Source organism: Balaenoptera musculus, chromosome 3, assembly GCF_009873245.2.
Source record: "Balaenoptera musculus isolate JJ_BM4_2016_0621 chromosome 3, mBalMus1.pri.v3, whole genome shotgun sequence".
NCBI lineage: Eukaryota > Metazoa > Chordata > Mammalia > Artiodactyla > Balaenopteridae > Balaenoptera > Balaenoptera musculus.
The window spans coordinates 39,650,755-39,672,933 of NC_045787.1; positions in this window are offsets into that span (position 1 = coordinate 39,650,755).

Consider the following 22,179-nt stretch of genomic DNA (forward strand, 5'->3'; position numbering starts at 1 on the left):
AAGATGTTTATAAGGAGGATTTCTTTGGAATGAACTGTTCTGTGTGTCCTGTTGTACCTTGTTTTGCCTGCTCTCAAACCCAGGATGAGGAATTTTCTTCAGTGGAACCACTCAGAGAGCTTGATATATGTTTTCTGCAGTAAAAGAGACACAGTGAACTGATATTTGACATAAACTGAAAAACTCTAAAAAGTCAGTGTGGTAGATTGCAAAATATGACCACAAATTCCTCTCATCTTGATATTTAAGCTCTTTTGCATTGTGATTTTGTCACTTCCTCCATCAAGACATGGTTTCTATTTCCTTACCCCTTGAATCTAGGCTGGCCTTGGACTTGCTTTGACCAATAAAATGTAAAACAGTGATGTTATGTGACTTAGAAGTCTAAGCTTTAAGAGGCTTTGCAACTTCTACTGTTGTCTCTTGAGGCACTGTACCGAGCCTACCACTTAGGAAGTCAATCTCACTTGCTGAAAGACACTGGCAGGTGGGTGAGGTGGGTTGAGAGAAAGAGAGACATCCCAGGCAGCAGCCAGCATCACCTGTTAGATGTACGAATGAGGCCATCTTGGGTCTTCTGGCCCAGCCAACCCTCCAGCTGAATGCAGCTCATGAGTAAACCCAGGCAAAACAGGCAAAGAAACCACCCAATCAACTCAAAACCATTAGAAATAATAAATCACGGTTATTCTGAACCACTGTATGAGTTGTTTGTTACACAGCAATAGATAACTGAAACAGCTGGCTAGCTAGTCCAAGGCAAAGAGAGTGTGCTTTGTACTATGTAATCTGCCTGCATTCCCAGGATTTGCTGAGGGAAAAGGAGGCATGCGTGTAAACATAAAAGGAAGGGAGCCTTTGATTTGATTTGAAACCACTTAAAAACTGCTTAAGAGGATCACACCTTAATCTGTGTGGAGTGATCCAGCAAAGAAAAAAGGTTAAAAAAAAAAAAAAAAAGGAAAAAGAAAAGACAGAGAAAGATAAGAAAGGAGGGAGGGAAAGAAGGAGGGAGGACAGAAAAACATGGGCCAACTTGAGAAAAATGCATCACTCATACCACAAGATATGCCATCACATGTGCCCAGTGGCAGTTTCTGAAGAACTGACTGAAGAATGTCAGACCATCCTAAGTAGTACCAATCAAGTAAGAACTTTCCTGTCTCTCTTGCCCTTCCATGTCCCCTTAGTTCAATCCTGGCAGGATAAGAAATGGTAGTTATCAAGCTAGGAGATGAAGAGAAATGCCAGATGTGGGAGAAGAGGGAGAAAGGCCACTGTGAGCAGACAGCCCAAAGCAAAGCCTAGCTGGGGAAAAGGGAAGATTGAGTTTTAAATCAAGTTCAAAGTTTTGATTATTACATGAAACCAGACACAGTGAATGACTCCATTGAGAATGCATTCTTTTACTTTATTAAAGGACCAAAGGTCCATGGAACTGCCACAAGTTTTCATCTGGGGCAGGAAAAGAATTTTCCCTAATTAAATACTTTTAAAGGGACAGTGGGAAAGAAAAGACTGCAGTTGGTTTTGCCTCATCCCTACTCAGACTCCTGTGTCCTGGGACCTCGCACGAAGTGACTTTAAAAGGGCCACCTGGTAAGCAGGTGAACGGCTGGCTGGCTGTTGCATTAGTGATGCGATGGATGGTTGCCGAGGAGGCTTCCCCTCCCTGCAGACAAATCCTTTGTTCCAGTGGCTAAAAGTCCACCATTAGAGAGCCAGTCACTTTTAGGCCTACTGTACTATCCTCATCAGTCCTGTTTTTAAAATACACAATCTAGGACGGTCATCAAATCAAGTCATGGATGCATTAGTGTAAATTCATAATAAAATACATTTTGGAGGGCTGAAATAACCACCACAGGTGCTGGAGGCAGGGGAGGAACGGGGAGGAACAGTCAAACATCTCTGAAGACAAAGCCTACTGCACGATTCTGCCTGGGGTACACCCTATACTTCAGGCCAGTGGTTCTCAACTTTTCACAAGAATTACCTTGAGAGCTTGGAAAAAATGAAGATTTCAGAGCCTAGGCCCTAAAATTCTATTTCACTGGTTTGTTTTGGAGCCCAGGAATCTGAATTTTTACAAGCATTCAAGGTGATTCTGAGGTAGTGAGTTCATAGACCATATTTTAGAAATATTACCTTAACATGAATAGATAGGAATAGAAGACCATAGCTGCTCACAAAATTCTGGTATGGACTTCTCCACAAAGTATATTCTTGCAATGAATGAGATAATATGAGAAAATTTTCAAAACTCTTATAATGAAACATTCATCTATCATACTTCCTCAGTGCTAAGTTGATTATTACACATACCATCAATTTGGAGGAAAACTGAAGAAAAACTGATACACTAACCCATTAGAAGCATACATCTATTGGAAAATGAATTGACAGAATCTTGAAAATGTAAAAAACTAAGAGTGAGAAAGATATTTGCTAGACTGGACTTTAGTTAAAAATAAAAGACTTCTTATTTATATTCTAAGGTGAAAACGTCATTTTGTTAGCATAACCACCCATGAACCTCATTTTCATACTATTTTATCCCTTCATATATTCAACCAGCATTGAATGAGCACTTGTTATGGGGAACACTCTATTTTCGTAGAAACAAAAAGGGTTTCTAGAAGTCGTCCAAGCTTCAACTTCATGAACACAAGCTTCAGGTAAACCGTTCCAGTAAGACAGATATAGTCAGCCTGTTCTTAAAGGCTTTCAAGGTTCTTAAAAGCTTTCCATAACTTCCCATGGAGTAAGCACTCACTGCAGAGACTCTGAATGTTATTGTTACAGGATCTAATACTCAGGCTCATATACAATATAAAAACCAGGAAGAAGTAAAAAGACATCATAGAGAGCCACTTGCTACTTGCCATCATTCCCCAGAATTCCATCAACCTCCCATAATGAGCCAACTCTGATCAATTCCTAAGAAGCACCTCTAATATCCATATACAGAAAGAGCCACAGTTTGGCGGGAGTTACAAGAATTTTCTAAAACTTGAACACATTTTATCATACATCTTGTGGAATGTTTTCAGAAAACTGAAAACTAAGGCTTTTATAACAGATTGATTCACATCTCAGAAAGTGGAAAAGAAAGGAAGTCATTTTGTCAACTAGTATAAGAAGAAAAAACAGCAGATAAATCTCTCTAGGCAGAGAAATTGTTGGTCCTATGAATTTAAATTCATAGACTAAAAATCTGTCAGCCTTTTCCAGACTCTTTCACAGCATCATGCCTCCTCTATATCGTTTAAGCACTAATTGATTCATTTTATGTTTTATTGGATTTAAAGTCATTTTAGTCACTATTTTTAACTGTTTTCTCATTTATGTTCCTCCTCCCGCCATTTGCTTCAAGCTTCACATTAAATTATACATTCTCTCACATGTCTCATTATCTTACATTTTTTCTGTCATTCTGCAGCTGCTCTCCTACATTCCTGCCTCAGCTTTGTTTAGTGCCAAAGAGCTGTTTTTTCTAACACTTCAAAAACACATGGCATTTTTTATGGGCACAAGTATCTTCACTTCTGTCAAATAAAAAATTGATTCATAAAGAAAACATTTTAAGTATGTAGGTGTTTTGAAAGAAAATGAGTAACTCATTAAAAAACATAATAAGTATCTCTGAGGAAAGAATAAAACCATTGCCTGAAAACTGAACATAAATATCTTTGCTTTTAAGAATATTTGCATATGCATAGATTCCCCCAGTTACCTTTTCTTAGTTCATTTTTACCCTTCATGTGATTACTTTTTAGAGTATACTCATTTATAATATCCTGGACACCACACACAGAGCAGACAACTTTTGTCCTAAGGCTGTCCCTGCCTTATATAAAAAATGTTATACCGACCTCAGAGGGAATCTAAGTTCTACATCGTATTAGATAATCTTGGTGCCTTTCCCGTATCTCCTGAAACTTTGTTAGCAATCACATATGAGGATAAGAGTCGCTTTGGTTTGACAATGACATTTGGCTTCACTGGTGAGTCCTGGAAAGAGAATGGCTGCTTTCTAAGTCTAATTTACCATCTTTCTTCTCCCCATGTAAATATAAGTTGACAGGAACTTAGCCATTTTCACAAAGTATGGTAGGGTGGAGCAGAATGGTGCCCCACCCAGCTCTCCTCAGATCTCTTTCCACCATGTTTGTGCACCATTCCCTTTTGGGTATGTTTTCACTTCCAGCAGCCAGCACTCACTCTTTTTAGGAAAACTGCCCTCAGTCCACTAGAGTCCCTTTGCATTCATGCCTGGGAGAAACCAGAAGTTCAGGGAACTGAGTAGAGAGGGAGCAGGGGAAACAAGGTGGCCCTTAACAAGTGACAGGGGTAGAAAAGCCAGCTCCCTTGCCTCATGTAATGACACTTCTGAGGCACAATTAACACTCCAGAGCTCCCTTGTGGGTAAGACTGATAGACATTCTACAGGACTTTGCCGAAGGGGAACCTTTGTTTTGCTTTCTGCTCTTCCTGTCCTGCTTCCCATTCATTTACTGATCTTCCCTGTGACACCTCCTTTAAAAATCACTTGCATAGGAATCTTTGTCTCAGGGTCTGCTTCTTGGGAACTCAACCTAAGACAGCTGGTGAGGTCCTTGAAGTAAAGGTTTACAAATGGCAAAGATTTAAATCACTGAATCATAGAATTATAACATGTCCAAACCAAGAGGGTCTCCTGAGTATCAGAGAGGAGAGTTAACTGGCCCCAGTTCTCACAGCTAAGATCCAGCAGGGTGAGTCCAAGAACCCAGGCCTTCCGACTTAAAAGACCATTGTTCTTTCCACCGTTTGTGCTTTATTTCTGAGCTTCCTCTCATGACTACTGGACTCTATATATACACAGTTAGAGTTGAAATCAGTTAATTCAAGATTGAAATTTTTATTTCCCATATATCTCATAGAAAGGCACAAATTTAAACTCAATTCCAAATTTAATCCAGGGTTTTATTCATAGTCTCTCTCTGTCTATCTCTCTCCCCTTCTCTCTCCTCTTCTCTATCCACATACATATACCACAACAAACAGTATCACTAAAGAAAGAATTCTGAATTGATTTAGAACACACCCACCCACAGAGAAACTTGTTTGCTTGCTGCATCAGTGCAAATGTCGATCAAAAAGGGCAATGCAGTCTCTCTTTTTCCGGCGTCAAACGGCCCTCTTTCCCAAGAAACCCCAAAGGATACAGGCAAACTTCCCTGGGTGCTCTCACAGCCAAAAGGGGAAATGAGTACATACATATGAATGAGGCTGACTAGAATTACTTATAAATAATAAAGGAACATGCAACACTTTCTCCCTCGTCACATCTTTCCAGAACATATGCCGAAACGGCATCTGCTTTTTTAATGTGATGTGAAGGGCACTGAAAAGTCAGCCTGGACCAAATTAGTATCCCTCCCCCAAAGATTTACCAACTGTCAGAACTTCTCAATATTGTAGTCACTCCTCTGGGTGAAGCACAATCTTTAGGGAGCCTCTGTTAAATATATAAATGAATTTCCTTGGAATAACAACAAATTGACTCAGTCTCAGCTCTTAATCCATTAGCAAGGATTTATTTCTCAGAGGAGGGCTCTGAAGAACACACAGCAACTCAAGTTTTGAAGAGAATGAGATGAGGAAAGTCCATCCAGGTACACCGTAGGACTCCTGAGGCTTCACAGCTAGAGTGAGCACTGTGATGAGGGCTGAGGGCACCAAGAGGACGCACTGAAGACACTGGGCACCCAGCAAGAGGGTGTGGGGAAAGGCTGCCCGGTTTCAAATCTGCTACATGTGTGCTGCATGACCTTGGGCAAAGGAACTTAACTCTTTTCAACCTCCTCATCACAGTCTCCTTGTCTGAAGAATGCAAGATATCATGGCATCTACTTTATAGGGTAGTCATGAAAATGCCGTGCAGTTCTGCATACAGCACCCTTAGGCTAATGCCTGGCACAAAGTAAGGCTTCCCAATGTGTGAGCTACCAAAGAAGACATACAGATGGCCAACAGGTGCTAGAAAAGATGCTCAACATTGCTAATTATTAGAGAAATTCAAATCAAAACTACAATGAGGTACTGGTCAGAATGGCCATCGTTAAAAAGTCTACAAATAACAAATGCTGGAGTGGGTGTGGAAAAAAGGGAACCCTCCTACACTGTTGGTGAGAAGGTAAGTCAGTGCAGCCTCTGTGGAAAACAGTATGGAGGTTCCTCAGAAAACTAAAAGTAGAGTTGCCATATGATCCAGCAATCCCACTCCTGGACATATATCTGGACAGAACTATAATTCAAAAAGACACACGCGCCCCTATGTTCATAGCAGCACTATTTATAATAGCCAAGATGTGGAAGCAACCGAAATGTCCATTGACAGATGAATGGATAAAGAAGACGTGGTACATATATACAATGGAATACTTCTCAGCCATAAAAAAGAATGAAATAATGCCCTTTGCAGCAACATGGATGGACCTGGAGATTATCATACTAAGTGAAGTAAGTCAGACAGAGAAAGACAAATACCATATGATATCACTTATATGTGGAATCTAAAATATGACACAAACAAATTATCTATGAAACAGAAACAGACTCACAGACATAGAAAACAGGCTTGTGGTTGCCAAGAGGGAGAGGAGGGTGGGAGAGAGATGGATTGGGAGTTTGGGGTTAGCAGATGCAAATTATTATACACAGAACGGATAAACAACAAGGTCCTACTGTATAGCACAGGGAACTATATTCAATATCCTGTAATAAACCATAATGGAAAAGAATATAAAAAAGATGGTGTATGTATGTATAACTGAGTCACTTTGCTGTACAGCAGAAATTAACACAACACTGTAAATCAACTATACTTCAATTTAAAAAAAGAAAGAAATGAAAAAAAAATGAAAAGTATCTGGGTAAATCTAATGTTAACATAACATTAATAGTAATAACAATAACATTGTCACTGTTACTAACATTACTATTAATAATAATAGTAAAAAGAGTGTAACATAGAAGTCAGTAGAAAGGAAAAAATGGGAAAAAAATGCTTAATCAAAAAGAAAGGGGGAAAAACAGGAAACAGAATAGAAAGGCAAATAGAACACAAATATATTATGGTACATGTAGACCCAAACATATTAATAAGTACATTAAATTTTAAAAGTGCTCTAAATTTTTTAAAATGTGTGAGCTATTTTTATTGCTGTTGATATTACTAACCTAACTATTTGGGAATAAAACAATGAAAGGGATGAAGATGCTTTTAGAACAAATTTCAATGATCACAGTTTTGGTTAAGTCTGCCCAGTACTTGACCACAAAACAGGAAGAAAAGGCCAAAACAAGACAATTAGACAGAAAACTAAGCAACTAGCATACCAAAATATTCAAACACATTATCAGAATAAAGTGCTATAGTCTTGTTTCTTCTCTCTTTTCCCCTTTGCCTCTCTTTTTTTCAATCTTCCTATATTTTCTTTTATTCATAAAATGTCCCTTTGTTTTCCTTTGAAGTATAGGTGATACATGTGTAAGTCAGAGATGTAAGAGTATCTATTAAATTGTTGGGTTTTCTACCAGCTTTTAAAAATTGTATTTATTCATTCATGGATTCAACAAATCATGTGTGAGTCCTCCTCTGTGCTGGGGCACTGTGTTGGGGTCTGGGAGACGGTGCTAAATACAGCAGATGAATATCTACATATGCAGCAGGTACATTTTAGGTTACAGCTCCTGAGGAGTAACCCCCTCTTCAAGCTCATTCCTTTCTTCCCAAAGGAAACTTGATGGATTTGACAAGAGATAAAATCCCCTCTTGGACTAGAGGTTCTAAAGTTAAACCTGGAGCAAGTGGAGTGACAGGCATGCTTGCTCCTGGATGGAATTCCAAAGCTGGAACTGGCTCCTGAAAGGTCCATTAAAGATTCGAGAATTCCAAGTTTTCCTTCTTCTTCAGTTATGCCTCTGGGTTTAAGAGGTATTAATAGAGTAGCTTTTGGAAGTCAAACAAGGGAATTCTGAAATACAGAAATAAGTCAGGCCAAAGAGGAAGACATAAGAATACTAAACTCTGAAGCTTGTAAAAGAAGCCTGTTGAATTTTAATCGTCTTCACTAGAATGTTTGTAATTGTTGATCTTGTATGGAATCTAATAGTTCTAATGAAAAATGTGTTAGGCCTTGGGTCCAAGGATATCATCATTATAAGTACATAAGTGCCTAGGACAATATAATTCCCCCTACGGTGCTGCTGCTGTGGCCTTTGATCCATGATGTATTACTTACTTATTTATTGATTTATAAAAATGAGCTGTCAAGCTTTCCCTAAGAAGTCCAAGGGCACATGAACAAAATGTAGGAAATATACAACCACAAAAAATAAACCACGAATTATAAACCAGATCCCCTAAGGTCCAGGGCACTCTGCCTAGGTGAGTAGGATAAATCAAAAATACACTTTTTAGACACAACCTGAATGTCAACAAACAAGAACTCTGTACAACCCAAAGAAGGAAGTTATATAATAAGAGCTTATATGAGACATAATATACATTGGCAAAACCTTAATCTAAACACTATGAATTTATTTACATTTGGCCCTTCTTCAGAGACGGGTCTGAGACTCTCACTAGAAAGTATGAAGAGTATGATATCTTAAACACCAGCAAGTCCAGAGGTCATGTACTTGGCTTTCAGCATTTAGTATTATTTTAAGCTAATTAAAATAATTTGGTTTCACAGTGGAAAGATTCCATTAAATAATAGCTTTGTTCACTATGAGTGTGGGTTGTGTGGTTCTTTACTGAGTAGGAAAGAACTGGAGAAACATAGAAGGTAGAGATTTAATTCAGGGCAAAGACAGGGAGACTTGTCTGAAATTATCTCTGCTCAATGAACACACAATGGAAATCGGGTGAAATGAGTCTGTATCATCAGCCATTTCTATTGACATAGGTCAAAAGATGAATATTTACTGTTATTAATTTTTCTCTATGATCTAAAACTTTAGAACATGGAACTTCTTTGTTTAACACTAATTTTCAATCAGTATTTAAGCACTTAGTGCCAAAAAAAAGTTACATGTATATTGTTCTTCACCCTTCCTTTTTAACTCCAGCTGAAACAGAAGGGATTTCATGATTTCCCTAAAAATGACTCTATGTCGTTCTGCTAACGATAGTCCCTTGTCTAAAAGCCCGTGATCTGTTAAATCTGGTCTGTCACAGACAGCCAATTCAGATTGGCTGAATAGGCCAAAAAAAATCAACTTGGGTCCAGAATGATCCCATTTAACTGTTGGCACAGAATAATTTACCAGATAATTCCTACACTCCCCACTTAAATTTGGCTGTATAGTTCAATGTTTTTGACAAAAATACCAGAGTCTGCAAACAGTGATTGAATACCTCAAATTTTCTGCAATCTGATCGCTTTAAAGGTTCAGAGATAAGTTAGGATTATAGCCCAGTGGACTAAGGCAGTAATCTGCTAACCCACATTCGGGGTTGAATTGAACTTTGAATGTAGCACCATTGCTATGTCACTAAGGAGGCCTCCCTAAAAAGTGAGGGCACATCAGGATGATTCAGCTTCTTACTAGCCCCACTTTTTCTGTCGTTCCTATAGCCTCACAGCTCTTGAAAGACCCAGCATCTTTTGTCATTACTCTTCACTAGATGCATGCCCATGGGCACTTTTTCCTGCTCAGCTTATAAAACACAAAGCCACTAAAGTCTATAGCACCATCAAAAATGACTCTGTTCAAGAGGTGACAACAATTCAAAGCAGGGGAGCAGCAAAGGAGGTGATGAGAAGTTGTAGGCTTCTAGATCTATTATAAAAGATAGGTGGCAGAACTCTGAAGGAGGTCAAAAACAGAAATGTGGACGTCAGTTAAGGGATGTTCACAATCACACAGAAGTGAGCCACTCCCTATCTAAAATATAGCAATGGCAAGTGGGATAAAGAAAGCAGGACAGAGTTAAAAGTTATTAGGAAATTAGAGGACATAGATAAAAGTTTGGCTAAAGGGACAAGAATGAGGAGAGAATCAGACTGATGTCTGTCCAAATGATGCTAAATTACTCAAATGTCATACAGTTATTTCAACTATCAACTAAAAAAATATTTCTTAAGCATCTACTACAGGCAAAGCAGTATGCAAACACTGGGGATACAGACAAGAATAAGCCTGTTTTCTTGGGATTTATCATTCAGTGTGAGAGGGAAAAGAAAGAGAGACGTTGGAGAAACCTTTGCTGAGGAGGTGATATTTGAACTGACTGGAGAAATCCTCCTAACTCTTAGTCAGACTGAAAGGGAACAGGCAGTGGTGGGGTGTTCAGGCAGGATCATCGAGGTCCTTGTGTTTCCAGTTAAGGAGTTTTGATTTTTATCTTAAAAACAAAGGGGTGCCATTGACTGCTCATATGGAACAAGACTGCAAATTCAAGTCTCATCACCTCTCCAGGTATTGGTTTGATTATGGGAAAAATAAATAGTTAGGCCTGGGCATCTTTAAGATTCCCTTGCAGTTTTTAAACTCTCTGATTCTTCGGTAATAAACATGAAGCTTTGGAATAAGGTAAACTGTTGACAGGGATAACTCAGAAATTAAAACCAATTTAATGGAAATCTGTGCATCATCAGTTATATTAATGAGTTTGATGACCCTCTTCCCCTCTGTTTTTTCTGTCATAGGTGGATACAGTGATGCCCAGTAAGTTCAGACAAATTTGTAACACACTTTACTGTAACTTTCTCATCTTTTTCATTTTCTCAAGTATGAAAGAGTACCATGTTCACATTTCCTAAGTTCAGCTACCAAATTTTTTATTATGAAAATTAAGACCATATAAAAGCCATCTGAATGAATAAATTTCTCATTACAACCTCAATAAAACAACCTTTGTGGGAAAAAAAAATAAAAAGACTCTGTTACATCCTCCATGTGCTATTCAGCTAAAATGCTCTTACCCACTCCCCAGTTGAGATGCTGATAGAGCTTTGCCCACTGCTCTTTTTCTGCCTCAGGAGAGGAAAAAGCTAATCCCCAAAGTTATGCAGTTTTACACTTAATTCATTAGTTGACTCCAGTATGGCAGACATTCATTACCTCCAAAGGAGGAAAGCAGTCCAAGTCCTCTCTGCGTGGACCGGCTGATTCATGCACACACGCTCAGCTTTTGCTCTAACCTTCCCTATGGCTATTCTATTGCCGTCACTGTGCCTATTCCCTAAATTACTAACTTAGCAGAAGAGTAGAAGGCTATTCAAGTGTACCCATCTTAATATTTCATCCCCTCAGAGAGAAAATCCTAACTCTCTATATTCCTCAAACAATCCTCTCCTCGCAGTTCCTGTTTTTCCACCTGCCTAAGATGAATGTACATATAACTCTGAGACATATATTGTGACCTTCACATCACTATCCCCCAAAGGGCAGTCACATTCACAAAGACCTATTACCATCAAGTACACACACTTTGTGTCTTCTCAACACCCATGTATCAGTCAGGGATCCCGCAAGAAACAGATGGTACAATCAAATGACTAATTAAAAAAAGTATAATGATGCAACAATTTACAAAACTGTGTGTGAGATTAAGTTACCAATGAGGGATGGTGAAACATGCAAGGACTAGCTACTAGAAAGCTTTTACTCCCTCTACACTAAATGAGACAAAAAGATGATCATGTTACCCAGTGAGGACCAGAGCCATAAGAGCAGTGCCAACTAATTAAAAATAGCTGTGACTACAGGTAAAGGAGAAGCAGAGAAAATAAAACTCCATCTTTCCTTATCTCGTGTCTGCTAATCTCCAGCACTGCTGAACCCAAACGGAAACCACAAGGCATGAGAGCTTAGGTGGTACAGCCCATAACGAGGTCCAGCTCTTGAGAAACAGAGCTGGGCAGAGAAGGGCAAAGAATGAATTTGGAGAGGTAAATGAAGAGTTATCAGTGTTTCCTATCAGAAGGCCCTTACTGGAAGATGAATATCCTCTGGGCCAGAAAAGTAAGACTTATCAAGTTTTAGGGTCTCAAGAGCTGGGGACAGGGCAAGAGGAAATCCCACCCCATGTGACTGAGATTGAAAAGAGCCCGAGGAATGAGTTTCAACCACAAAGGGAGACAGAGCTGGGAAAAGCACAATTAGCTGGTATGTCCAAGAATAGCAGATAGGTCAAAACTGGGAGATAAGTCAAGGATCGAGGGCAAGCTGAAATAGGGCAAAGTTAAAAGCAAGATGACTTTGGCAATTTGTGCCTAAAGGACTGTCATGTCTATGGCTTATCTGGTATCAAAAGATACCAGAAGGAAAAAGCAAAGATTAGTATGAAACTAGGAGCAGAGCAGAACACCTAGCACAGAAAAGAGTTAGCCAAAGAGCCAAAGATCAAGATATCACTTACTGTACAACATGCTTCCTTCAGTGATCAATCAGAAAACCCAAAAATAAAGGAGGCAAGGCCATGGAATGAATGGCAATAGAGTACTGATGTGTTATGAGCTGACTTTGTCTCTTTAAAGTGTGCCAGAACATAAGAAGCCAGTGCACTAAAAGATGTCATGTAACCTGGCAGATTCTTCTAATCTAGAAACCTCCTCATCCATTCTGATAATTCACCAGATAAAAAAGTATTCTTTAGTACAATTCACCTTCCCTTCCAATAGAGAGACCAATTTGCATTTATCAAAACATAACTGGTGGGCTTCCCTGGTGGCGCAGTGGTTGAGAATCTGCCTGCCAATGCAGGGGACACGGGTTCCAGCCCTGGTCTGGGAAGATCCCACATGCCACGGAGCAACTGGGCCCGTGAGCCACAATTACTGAGCCTGCGCGTCTGGAGCCTGTGCTCCGCAACAAGAGAGGCCGCGATGGTGAGAGGCCCGCGCACCGCGATGAAGAGTGGTCCCCACTTGCCGCAACTAGAGAAAGCCCTCGCACGGAAACGAAGACTCAACACAGTCATAAATAAAATAAATAAAAGAACGTGAATTTCAAAAAAAAAAAAAAAAAACATAACTGGTGAATATCTCTGAAAAGAGAACAAGCATTGTACAGAGAAGACAAATTACCAGAACAGTTCCCTTGGTGGCTGATACCTGAGTATCAAGAGGAACCATATTCTGCCATAATTTTCACTGTTAATTGTCATGGAAAACTGAAGTCCCATGTTGTAAAGTGCTGGTTGTTTAAAGAAGATGCAGAGCTGAAGGAGACTGGGAAATATAAATGAAGAGCGAAAACCAGGGACAGAGGCCAGGGTGGAACATGAAAGAACAGTCATTCCTACCTGCCAAACTAGAGGAAAACCAGGAGCTTTCAGTTTAGTGGCTGAGTCACTGGAGGAATCTGGTGGGAGGCAGTGGTGCAGGCAGTAAAATACAATGGGTGTAGAGCCACTCAGCAGTGGTGGTTCAACTGGAAGTCCAATGGACAGTAAGTTGATCCCAAAAGGGGTTTTATCTGCTGAGCCCAGCCTCTCTCAGGTCAGCTTGTTCCCAGCTTAATCGTTCTGTTCTTGTGGACAGTCACCTGAGCTTGCAATTTCTAGTTAGGAGGCTATAGCTGATTTTTGAAGTGTAAGGTGCGAAAAGTTGACACAGGGTGGTGGCTATGGGAATGTTAAAAAATAAATGGGTATGAAAGATACAGCGAAGTATCATAAGATACAGTGATATGTCAGAACATAGCCAGAAACAACTTTTAGCAATAAATCAATAACATCTGTTCAGTGCATTCTGGCCCAAAACAAATCAGGACAGCAGAGAACATGTTGCCATCCCTTAACCAAATTTAATAACCTCTGTTTCCCTCTGCAGTTCCTTCTTTGTCTTATTTCATGTAATTGTCTATGCCAAGGTGATATGAAAGTACTAGTTGTTAACAAAAGCTTGCCTTTCTTAACTTATTCCCACACTCAAGCATAAGAATGAAGTAAGGTTGCAAGAAAAGGAAATGGCATTTGAAAAATAGTGCTAAGTGAAATCCAGAGTACTGATGAATTTTGTCATAAATTTGCAAAATTGATACATTCTTTTGTGTTACATATAATAGATATAAGCTAATGAGTTGACTAATATCATAAAAAGACTGACATGGAAAGCAACTACATTCATAATACGAAAAAGTCATGCTTTGGTGTTTGTTTTTATTCCCTTGAATTGTGTACTTAAATTCAAAGAGTAAGACTGACTGAAATTTTTACAGAAGCCATGTGTCAAAGCAAAACAAAACACTATACTAACAAAAATACGATAATGCTCTTTAGGGAAAAAAGTAGTTAAACGTTTCTTCCATATTTCTTTACCCAACATGTGGCTCAAAACACAAATGGTAAGTGCTCTGAGAATAAACTAATGTGAAAGTATAGAAGAAAAATCCCAAATATTTTCCATTTCTTCCTCTGGGAATGCTTAGGAGCCACTGTGGTAAAGAGAGGCTGGCCTCATCCCAGAACACTACTGGGAAGAGCAGTGCAAAATCAGAGCTAAAATGGGGCACCGGGTGACCCCAGAGAGGTCAAATAGCTTTTGCTGATCCAGGTATCTATGTAGCAGAGATGCTATAAACTGACAATGAATCTCTTTGTCCTGGAAATTAAACCGGAAATCTCAAGACTGTGTTTTCAGTGTTTCTTGGCTTTCATTCTGTTAGAAATCCTGCCACATTTCAGTATTTTCATTGTTGTCCTGGATGAAACCAGAAAGCAGAGAGGCACTTGAGAATTCTGTTTTTAAATAAAAGTAAACATTTCCAAGTGACTTTAGGTCTCTGTTTAGTATTTTTGCGACCCAACTACTGAGCTTATATGTTCCACAGATGTCATATTTCTTTGTGGCACAAGTTTATTAAGCCAAGATCAGGTTAATAAGAATGTTAATATGTGTCTGTAAGGTGTTTCATAAGCATTTCATATCATGCTTTTCAATGCTTGGTCAAGAATTGTGCAAAAAGTGGTTTTTGGGTTTTGTTTTTTTATTTTCCATGGTGACTGCTGAGAACTCCCATGAATAACTTATGTGTTTGGGCACCTAGGGCAGCGGTTATTCTGTTTTATTCCTCATCATTTGGGTGAAAGCTATATAGATGGCAACTCCAGACTTTTCTGAACCAACTTTATCATGCATCAAATGAATTATTCAATAGAAAGTTAGGCATTTTCTAAAATGTATGGATCCTTTCACATCAAAAAGACCCAACTAATTCTAAGAGAACAACTTTGGAAAAGAACAGTTCTTGGATTTCTATTCCTACTGATATCTTACTGCAGTATATTTTTGTGGTGGGATCTGACTTCTAATAGTAACATCACCACTAAAAACTACAGGTCATGCTGTCACCTGGCTCCATGCTACAGAGAAACTGTTACTTGGTGGTTCCAACTGACACACAAATGAGGGTCTCAGTCTATTACAGGGCAAATGGAGGACAATTAAATTCAAGCAACTGTCTACATGACCTTAGGTACACTGTGAAAATTTCCCTGTTCTTGCTTTTATCCCTTCTGTGCTTCTTTAAGGGTTAATGCTTGCAGAGTAATTTACTTACCAGAGTGAAATTTGCCATTTAGAACCCTGATCATTATTGTATCTTTGTTTCATGGTGTGACAAGCAGGAATTAATACCTCCATTATTATAATGTGCTCTTCAGTGGCCAGAGAAGAATAATGTGACCATGGTGTGTCATTATTATAATACTTTTCCTTTTTCCTTAGCCTCTTTCGTTGAAGATGGCAGAAACTCCCCAGTTTCGAAACCAATCATCTGGATTCAGGAAAAGGCACAGAAGTGCAACTTGTCCATGACATTTGGAATGTTGTCACCAGCAAACTGACTAGAACAACTGCATAGGTTACCACGGTATAGAAACTGGTATCATATCTTCAAGATCACTTAAAAGTTATCACAAGCAAAAATAATCCTTGGATTTTGTTTGTTGCCTCCATCTCTGTTTGTCTGTTGCCCACAACTCTACCCACTGACATCAAAAAAGACTATCCCTATGGAATCTTTTGTCAACTTGGTGCTGAAAGGGTGAATTAGGCACAAACAGAGAGAAATAAACAAACTATATGTAGGAAGATAACAGCTATCAACTCTGCCACCTATTTGGGGGCTCCTCATTCTAGCCCACGGACATCTCAAATGTACTATACATGTTCCACATCTATTCTAGGCAAAGTAGTAACTCTCCCTTAACAGAAATTGTGAACTCCCTCCAAGTCCACATAAATAGCTATAAAATGTGCTCTGCTTAATCATATCTAAGAAATTGGGAGAAGTAATAGAGAGTTACTCCAACTAAAATCTAAAAAGGAGGTGTATTTGGTGGTTAAACATAACAGATAAATTATCTTAAAAAAAGTATCATCTTTTACTAAAGTCAGTGAAATCAGAGAGGCGGGCAAAGAGAATTTGGGTTAAAACTTTGCCTTTGAAAACACTGTTATAAAAAGAAGTACAGCACTCTCTCCAAAATGCCTCCTAACTCCATATTAAGTTGGTCAAAAGATTGGGCAGCCTTCCTGGCAAAACTCAACAAGGGAACACTAACTGAAAGTAATTCAATGACAGGCCATGTATAATAGTTTCAGAACGTAAAAAGAATAAACATGAGCTATGACTAAACATTGTAGACTTAAGCAGAAATGTTGAGTTTCATTGTAGTAGAGGATTTCCGGATGTTAATTCAACCCAACGTATCTGCTGAAACTGATTAGAAAGGATGGTAATGGTAGTTGTAATGGCAGAATTCCGAATTCCACAGCACTGACTGTACGTCAATTCCGTTCCTGCGAAACCAAACTGCTTTTATCTGCCTAATTTCTTCCTTATTACTTTTGACTCTTGATGACAAATATGCAAGGAATGGTGCCAAAATCCAGCTGGCACTTCATTATCTGAACTTGTTCCATGATGCCTAAGTTTTAAAGTATTTGATTTTGTTATAGTAAAAAACAAAAATTGTGACTAAAACTCATGAGAATGTTAGGATAACATGAAGATTAGTAAACTGAAAACTAAAAATATCACTAACAGTGTTTCATTTTCTGCTTATCCTACTAACTCAGTGAATGTTAGGAAAATTATTCAGTCTTTCTTAAAACTTCTTTTCAGTGATTAAGCAAAAGTAATAATGTTTACCTGCAAACTTGCTGATGGAACAGCTAATAAATACGTGAACTAAAGATATTTCCACATCTCAAGTGCTATTATACAGTTGCACATAACTACAAAATGAACAAGAAGCGTTAATTCAATACATTAATCTAAAAACAGTATGTTAATCTTAATATACACAATTAAGCTGTGATATGTATTTTAAAATTTTCACTTAATCAATGATCTATATACACATGTGACTAAACACATGGCTACACACACACACAAAACACACAAACAATTACACCCTCCAGTAACCAGCCTGGTCTTGTTCTTCTCTCTATTCAACCTACATTTACTGGGTCCGAGACCTGACTTGACAGCAGGGAGAAGAAAATCGCATGTTACCTATAGAGCATTTTAAAACTCTGACTTTATCTTTTAGCTTTTTATTACAGAAAGTTTTAAATGCTAACAAAAGTAGACAGAATTAATAATGAACTCCTATATACCCAGGACTCAGATTCAACAAGTATCAATCAATGGTTAAATCTTAGTTCACCCATGCCCCCATCTACTTCTCCCTTCCACATTATTTCAAAGCAAATCTCAGATATCATATTATGTCATCCACAAACATTCCAGCATCTCTATCTAATAATTACACTTTTAAAATAGCCAATATCATTATGCCAACTAAAACAATTAACAATAACTCTATAATATCAAATGTTCAAATGATGTCTGTCTCATTTTTAACAGTTAATTTGAGTTATTTTTGCAAAAGTGCTAGGACATTTTCAGCCTTCTTCCTTAACTTGAGCATTCATATGAAAGTCAATATGGACAGAATATGATTTAGATCACAGAAGAAAGCTCAACGTGAATATATGGTATCCCTCCCTTTTAAATGATGTAACTCTTGGTTGAAGGCTTGCACACTATATGAATTATTAGTTTCTTCCAGGAAAAAAAAAAAAGAACATATAATACACCTCCTCTTTCTATGACTGGGCAAGAAAAATTCAACAAGCTCTGTGGAAAAGAGAATCTTCAAGCCAAAACCAATGGATGTTTGAGAATGCAGACCTTCACTGGGGCCATCTGTCACCAAAGGAGTGTGGAGGACCAAGAAAGGAGGAAGTGCTGGTCAATGGCACACTCTCTTCCCAGACCTTGCACACCACTGCCACCTTTCTCCTTCAGATCTCATCCAACAGCATACCAACAGCCTTCCTCCAACAGTATACCATAGTTTTCAAGGTGAATTTCAACCAAAGTGTTAGAATTTGAAATTGATTTTAAGCACATCAGTTTGGAAGCACTGAGTAAATAATCAATAGACTAACTGAAATGCAAAAAATAAGATTTAAAAGCCCAACTCTAAGATTCTTTTTGGGCCTTGGTTTTCTTTCTTCTTTCTTTTTTAAAATTTTTCTCAACCTGAGCATCTTTTTTCTTTTTTTTTAACATCTTTATTGGAGTATAATTGCTTTACATGGGCCTTGGTTTTCTTCCTTTTTAAGTTGGGATATATAAACTACTTCCTTAAATATTAATTACTAGCATGAAGCATATATTATTAATAAATGTTTGTAATCATTAATGTCCTACATATAATCAAATTAGTCACAGCTATTTTTACTGCCCTGAATGTTAAGATTGTGCACTGCTTGAAAATTCCAAGTCAGGTCTTGGACCTAGAAGGGACAACAAAGGTCTACTGTCCCTGGGACTAGCCTAGTATCCCACATATATGAGGCTTTCCTGTCTGCTTTGTATGGTAGGGAGTTCAAATCTGACCCAGTCAAATACAAATTGTGAGAGGTTCATCAACATAGCCACGAGAGTGGGAAATATGCTCTATTCATTCTTCAAGCCTCTCATTCCTTCTTAAAAGGATAGATGTACTAGAACATAGGATATGAAGTTTCTGCAATTAAGCATAGCATGTAGGTTATATGTTTCCTAAAAGAAGGAAACACAGATTTCTTTTTCTTGTATATACTTATACAAATTTAGAAGTTTTAAAAATACCTCCAAATTATTTTAGCTTGGAATAATTAGAAAAGTTTGACATAACTGATGAATTTGTTTGTTTATTCTAAACCTGAATTCTAAGATAATCAGTCAAAATTTATTTTCTTTCTTCAAAAATATCAGTAATTTCTTGGTTTTACTAATATCCCTATACATCTGACCTTGTTATTATAATAGGCCACTTTATTCTTATGGCTTACACTCAAAGTCTTTCCAAATGTTCTTGGGTTATATTGCCATTTACCATGCAAATAATTGATTCATTTCATTCCTTATCTTGGCCATAGTAGTCTAGGTCATTCTCATTTTCAAATAACAAGACTAACAAACTCTTCAAAATTGTTTAATTTATCCAGAAATGTTTTTTAAATGTAAATATGTGACAGCTGGTTGAACTATAGTCAGCGGGGAAAAGTATCCTCACAAGTTCATGAATTATGTGTTGATTATTGCTATGCTGTTCTAAAAATCTCAATATATTAATAACATGTAGTCAAATGCCTTGGGGTCGCATGGAACAAAAATTTAATTAAGCTCACTAAAAATTAAATAAATAAAAGAGTAGGGAAGGTGTGAGGGAGGGGAAACATGACATCTTGTTAGGCACACGGAGCTCTCCCAGAAATGAAGTTCAGCTGGGTTGGATGGGACTGGCTCTCCTGACTCTTCAGAGACAACCAGCACCTCTCTCCCTCCCCTTCTTTCCTGCCTGTAGGGTTTCTTGTTTCTACTTCTTTCTGACATCTGCTCTATTCTCTTCTCTGCAGAATGGCTTCCTCTGCAGACCCTTGAATTTCTGTCCCTCATAATTTGAGCTTATGGGTAGATTTGGCCTGCTATGCCACAGATTCTGGGCCTGATTCTCCATGACCTTTATTGGTCCAGCTCCCTACCACTGGCTGGATTACACAGAGTTCCAACACTTCCTGTGGGTGTAATCACTCCTACACTTATTCACTTAGGAAGAAAACATTCTTGAGGTACCTACCACAAGCCAATAATGTAGCAGGGGCTGAAGATTTAGAAATCAATGAGGTAGTTCCCATTCGAAAAGAAAATGAGCCAATGATTAGGATTCAAATGATATGTGTGTATGCAGGTTTAGTGGCTTAACGACTATGAGAGTACTAGTAGGGGGCCTTTGGCATCATGGAGGGAACAAAGAATACTTCTGTTCCTCTTGTATACCTTACTGTGACCTGTGCATAGGTCTGTAACTAGCTCATTTGTTTAAATATCTACCACCCACAGGCTGAAAGCTCCTCCAGAGCAGGGACCATGTTTTACTCATCTTTAAATCCCCAGTGACAATAATGCTTGATGAATAAATAATAGATGAAATGGTGCTTGAACTGAAACACCAAGCACAAGTAAGAAATGGGTTGTAAAAAAAGGAAGGGGAGGCATCTTACAATTGCAGGTAACCAGGTTCCAGAGACGTGATAGACCACGGTATGTCCAAGGCATTGCAAGCAGTTCAGAGAAGCTGGACTTACAGGCTTGCTGGCGAATGGAGGACAATGGGGCTGGGATGCTGACAGGGCTCGACTTGTAAAGGCCTTTGCAAGTCTCATTAAGGAATTTTAACTTTATACCAAAAGCAATGAGGAGCCATTATAGGACTTTAATACTGACTAGAGCAGAAATGCATTTCCTAAAGTGTATTCTAGCAGCCACTTGCAGATGGGTTGCACATTGGTGGTACAGTGGTGAGCACAGCTGCCTTCCAGATGGGTTGCAGTGACAAGAGCACAGGGTCAGGAAGATGACTTCAGAGGTCCTTGCAAAATACAGGTAAAATAGACAAGTCAAGTCACTTCTGGTCCAGACCACAACCCCTTCCTTCAGCACAATCTAACACAGCTCCAATAGTGAACGTCCCTCTTAGAGCGGCCCACTCCCCTTTCGGTTAAGATTCCTACCTTAAGAACTGGTATCTACAATGAACAACACAATTGCCTTCTCTCACATGCTTCTTGACCCACCCTCACAAGATCTTTTGAATTTTAATCACCTAAAATTCCATTCTAATATAGGATTTCTCCAATATCCTGCTCCTTGGAGGTCTTGGAAGAGCAAGCCATCTAGCCTGCACTCCTAGAAAGGTCTTGTTGTTTCTATTCCCACTTTCCTGGGGGCACAAAAGCAAACACACATGGACAAAGAAAGCAAAATTGGTAATTCTCACACTGGGTGCAAGACTATAAGGATGTCCATGACTGCATAAAATCTGTCCATTCCCGTATAAATTTCCACCCCAGTGGTAAAATGAAGTTGAACTGCATTTTACATTGTCCCATTATCTTCAGTATGACTTCTTCTATTAACTTAAAACACTTTATCACAATCTTTGGGCTTCCCCAACACGGACAACAAATTCTGCCTTTAAGTATGCTTGCATTCACCAACTATCTTCTATTCAAGTAAGTCACCAGGTACAACTATATAGGGGAAAGAGCCCCTGACACGGCATCACACCCAGCTCTTGAAGGCCTCTGTAACCTTGAATGTTTCTTGGTGTGGCTCCTCAGCATCAGCTTTCTTATTTGTAAAAAGGGGAAGAAAGATATATATTAATTCTAAATGATGGTCTTTAGCATCCTTTTTACTCTTTGATTCTATGATAAATGTCCACTGAAACCTGAGATGCAAAATGGCACATGCTTGATATTGCATGTGAGCAAAAGCCAAGTTCTTGCCTTAAATTGTATCTGCAGAAAAGTTCATCCAAGTATCCACCCAGACGTTTACCTTAAATTCTGAAAAGCTGCAAACACGTCAGAAGCCAAACCACAATAACAACAAAAAAAAATCTCTCCTAAAAACCAGTATTCCCATGCTTCCTTTTTAGTCAAAGTAATTAGGCAGAATTACTTTGTCCTCTCCCTTCTCTTTGTCTTTATTTATAGCTACCTCTTTCGTATTTTTTATTTTTGAATAGATAATACACAAACATTGCACAAAGTCCAAAATGTGTTCAGTGAAATATGTCTCCCCCTTCCTCCCTCCCCCTTTACTCTA